At 41.1% G+C, this 5,176-nt stretch overlaps 1 long non-coding RNA gene across 1 annotated transcript; it reads right to left on the bottom strand.

Annotated features, from left to right (window-relative positions):
• Positions 1-1,740: 1,740 nt before the first annotated feature.
• On the bottom strand, positions 1,741-3,270 carry LOC308086727. Its single transcript, XR_013933268.1, has 3 exons — positions 3,163-3,270; positions 2,851-3,075; positions 1,741-2,396 (listed from the first exon to the last, which is right to left on the bottom strand). It is a non-coding gene; the product is annotated as an uncharacterized lncRNA (long non-coding RNA).
• Between the last annotated feature and the right edge of the window lie 1,906 nt (positions 3,271-5,176).

Raw genomic sequence — 5,176 nt, forward strand, 5'->3', positions numbered from 1 at the left:
TTAGGAATTAATTATTGGGTGAGTACAGACGGAGTTTAGAGCAGTTTTACGGCCGCGCAGATCGTGACTACACAGCCCGTCGGCCAGAGGGATCTATGACTGTGTATTTGGAATACATGAAATGTATGTAAGATCTCAGACATTCTAGGGCTACCGGCCCACCAGCGCTACGGCGCAGCGCACGGTAAACGCTGATCAAGGACGGCACGTGGAGACGTCGGGCCGCGACGAGCAGACCTCCGTCGGCGGGGCGTGGAGACGTTGTCACACTAGAAATCTGACATGATTTGCTACCTGGGGTATAGTTTGGTGTTGTGTGTGTAACAGACATACCTGCAGTGTGTAGTTTGGTGTTGTGTGTGTAACAGACATACCTGCAGTGTGTAGATCGATGTCCATATCCAAATCAATGTTCAGTTTGTTTGTTTTGTTCCTCCAGCAGAGTTTCTAGTGTCTCTATCTCTCTCTGGAAGAGGTTGCACATGAACTCTGCTGCCGCACTGAGGCGCTCCAACACAAACACTCTGACAAGCTTCTTCACACAACAAACATCAGCACCACGCTGCTGTTTGTCCAAAACACACAATATCTCCTCTCCCACCGACGTCATGTGTTCATTTATCTTCAGCCGTACAGACTCCATTTGACACGTTTTTACCTCCTTTATGACACGTTTTTCACCGCGACGAGTTATGAGTAATTATAGTGTTATAATATATCGGTTATGACCACGCTGACCAACTCAGTCTTGTTGTTGCTAGCGGAACGGAGCTCTCTATGGTACGTTATGACAAAGATTGTTAATTTAGCAAGATACACATTCTCCATTGGAGCCACTAGAGGCGAAGTAGTACACAAATCCTACAAATGGTCTCCTAAGTAGGCGTGGTTTTCTTCTCCCCCCACCATCCCACCACCCTCCCCCTCCCCTCTCCCTGGCTGACAACGTCATGTGGATGAACAATGTTTTGGTTGTGCGTCGCATGTTATTGGTAAGGTATAGCGTTTATAAGTGCTGTACAGTGTACATGTCGGTATTTTTAGATGAAGCATAATATTGATAGTGTCAGCTAACAGTCATTTTGTTGCATGACTTAATTAGATTAGGTTAAGATAAACGTGTGTATAGTAAGCAAAAACAAAGCAAACAGTGGTGTTTGAGTGTCATGACAAAAAGGCATACTGTAAATGTCTCATTTGAACAAAAGGGTTTGCCTGAAGTTGGACAGGCCTTCAAATTGGAAACAAGTGGACAGGGAAAAGAGAGATGGTCCAAATCTATGCATACCCATGTAATAACATGGTTAAAACTAAACATTTTCTACATATTTGGAATGACCAATTTGCAAAGACAATAACAAAGACTTAAACAAGTTTCAAGAGGATTTATTTGCCCCATTTGTGTCACCAAAACTGATGAGCTGCCAAACGTTGTTGTGGCAACAATACAATATCAGTGGTGGAAAAAGTACTCAAATATTTTACTTAAGTAAAATAACCAATACTGCAATGTAGAAATACTCTGTTACAAGTAAAAGTTCGGAATTCAAAATGTACTTAAGTAAAAGTACAAAAGTATTGGTATGAAAATGTACTTAAAAAAGTATCAAAAGTAAAAGTACTTGTTACGCAGAATATGCCATTTCACAAGTTTTCAAATGTAGAAAATCCATACAAATCATCTGGAAGTAGCAGATCTGCAAGCTCAGCTATAACATAGAATCGCTGTTGTCAGGCGTAACAGCTAATAGGGATCCTAAATAAACTCTAACTCATAGTGATGGTACTGAAATAAAATAAAGAAATCAATATACAAACACAACTCAAATCGTTCATTTGTCTGAACCAGTGAAACATTTCAGTTTCCTCCTAGCTCGTGTTCCCTCTTCCTTCAGGTGAACGTTAATTTGACGCAACTCTGCTCCTATCTTGCACATTATAAATGTCTCTGTAACTTTTTCTTGCAGAGCAAAGGCATGCTCTGGGTGTGCATGTGTGAGGCCGCAGAAAACGTCTGAGTCTCTAAGTTCTTGCCTCAGAGTGCTGAAGAGACCGCTCTCCTTCCAGTGAAATTTAAAGGCTTCGGTTATCCTGGACTCCATTTTCAAAATTGTTTCTCTGAACAGTTTGGATGGTTCTATCAAGTTTGAATCGTGTGTGTATCTTTTCCTCTTCAGAAAATAATTGAAGTCACCAGAGGTTGCAGAGTAGTTGTGGTCACTGGCATTGATATGAACCAGCAGCTCCTCACATTTGCAGCAGGACAAGAGAAGTGGGTCTTGCTGCACCTGTCTGACCAGCCATCCAGAAATGTATGTTAGCACTTCATTTTTGATGCAGTCTGAAGCTACAGTCTCCACAGTCACCGCTGTCAGGTCTTCACACTCAGGAACATACTGTAACATAAGCTCAAGTTGAAACAACTTGATGAATTTAAATTGTCTGAATGGACAGCAAATAGAGTTAGGTGATTTGTTTTTAAATGCATTAATTTCTTTACTTTACTAGGAAAGAACGATTGAGTGTAAGAAGCACATTTTCCAAGGAAGACATGCACATTTGGCAAATATAACAATAATGTTCACAAAATGCATCACCATATTTGGAGTATGCCATAAAAAAATCTGTATGTTATGCACCCAGGTGAAAACAATGCAGTGCAACAAAATACATGTTGCTGTTGCCAATTAGGAATTTTCAGTATGTCCAGTAAATGCAATTGTAATTTGTCAATTGTATTTACACTAGGAAGCTGTATATTCTGCCAAAATAAGGTGAGAAAATGTCCAAATGTATTTTCAACACTCACGTCGCAGGCAGCATACACAATTGATTTTTGTTGATACACACCTTTGAAGTAGATGCTGTTGGGGGGTTGGAGACATCAGACTGGTCAGTACATGGTGGATTGATCTGTTCAGCACTGAACAAAGGGACGTCATTATCCATGAGACAGTTGCTTCCCATGCTGTTTGTCAGACAAGCAACAGAGGCACTTTTGAGTGCTGCAGCAAACTCAGTGCTCGTGGGATTGTACCGATGTCCACCCTTGCCACGGATCACAGAGAACAAATTCTGGGGGTGGGAGAGACATGAAATGGCTTAGAGTCAAATATTAATTACCATGTTTATTCATAATGTAATTCTTACTTATGTTCTTACCTCGAGGCAGTCCTGATTTAGCTTGGCTTTGCACAGGAATTTTATGTCTCCAAGTTCATTCACCAGCTGCTGCACAATGTGGAGGACACTTCGGATGCTGAGAATTCAGGGCGGATTCAGACTGGGTCCGATTGATTCGAACCGTTCCCGAGTACGCTTGGCTTCTCCCAGCTGGCCAGCATTCACACTGGCCAAATTTTTTTCGTACTCGAGTACATTTCATTTAGCGGTAATGGTAAATATGTGCCTCATGGGGGCGCCGTTGACTATGGGGCTTTGGGAGATGCAATGTCATTCACAGAAGAAGAGTCACTTGTCAGAGTGCAGAGTGAATAATAAAGTTTGACTGTGTTCCATCCTGACGTTGCCTTGAGTTATAATAATAACTGAAAAACAATACACAACCAAAGCAGTGTGTGCGCTGGTCTTTGAAACCTCAAAATGTAACGTCGTCTCTCGCGTCTCTGTTATTATCAATATGATCGTGACGTCACTGATGCATCCTTGGTATTTTAGCAGTGACGTCACGGGCTAATCCTTGGTATATTTATCCTTAAATACAAGTTCACTACACATGTGTTTTTTGTTTCAGCAGGCTCGTGCTACTCAAACACTAGCGGGATTATTATTTTCCGAGATTACCTCCCCAGGTGGTTTCGGGTACGGTACGGTGATGCGTTACGGGGAACGGTTCGCTACGTTCACACTACCACAACATCTGCCATGTGGTCCGGGGTGCGCACCCGGGACCATAGTCTGAATCCGCCCTCAACCTCGCTGGCAAGGGGGAGTGAATCCAGGCCTGTATAGTAATATTACAGAGAACTCAGTGATCTATTGGATGAATGATTATGATGATGGCATACTGTCAATCAATCACTGTACAAATCTAGATGTGTCCAATACTCTGAGGACTATTTCATGGAAATATACTGCATACTTCCACTTACTCAGAACATGCAATTGATAAATCTTATGAGAATGAAAGAAAAATTACATTTGTCCACTGCCTTTTTCTGATCACACCACATGCAGTGTGTTCTAACCAACCTGAAGGTCCAAGAAGAGATCCATTGAAGGCTGTCCGTGAGGACCTTCATCTGTTCATCATCACCTCTTTGTCGGAGGGGTCGGCACCAAGGGTTGGAATGAGAGAGGCTTCTGATTAATAAAGATATCAAATTTCACCTTCATTGACTAATATTAATAAAACAAACAATACAAATTTGTGATGATCAGTAGCCATTTCAAATAGAGTCAGAATTAGTACCTTGAATTCAGTATGTCAAATAACCTGTTCATGTCCTCAAAGAAGTCTGCTGTCTCAAGTGCCTCACTTGGTAGCCTTTTTTAATCTGTCGTATATGGTCCATTGATCAGACAGGAAAAACACTATTCCATAACTACTCCCTAAGTGCAAGAATACACAAGAATCCAGTTTGAAAGAGGGTTTGTCCATAGAAATGTATTTATTTCCACAGACGTGACACCTGCATTGCCAATCCACAGAGTGTAACTTAAATCACCAAAACATTGTACTTTATACAGACAGACATTTGACATAGGACCTCCTCCCAGTCCTCCTTCTTGACCACTTACAAACAGGTTTTTAGAAGCAGATGGCTTCTTGGCCAGCCTTTCTCAGTCATCACAAGGAATTAGCATCCGCCTATTTTTAAACATGTGACAATTTACTTTAACCCTTATCTATAAAACTATACTTTTACACAAGCTCATATTATGAAATCATTGTTTAACATCTTATTAGTTTCAATATAAGACCACACATATATGTATTCAACCTTGTTAGTTTCAATATAAGACCACACATATATGTATTCAACCTTGTATGAATGATTTAGACAAAAAGAGATGAGTTTAACTAGCATGACATTATTCCTTAGATTCAAGAGCAACTGGTTCTGCTCCCCCTAGAGTCAGCTGTCCTCAGTAGTCACAGCTTCAAGGGGAACCTTCCTATAGGGGCACCTGTTCATATGGCAAAAGGTCTCAC

The sequence above is a fragment of the Gymnoscopelus braueri genome (genome assembly GCF_963280865.1).
Source record: "Gymnoscopelus braueri genome assembly, chromosome: 6".
NCBI classification, from domain to species: Eukaryota; Metazoa; Chordata; class Actinopteri; order Myctophiformes; family Myctophidae; genus Gymnoscopelus; species Gymnoscopelus braueri.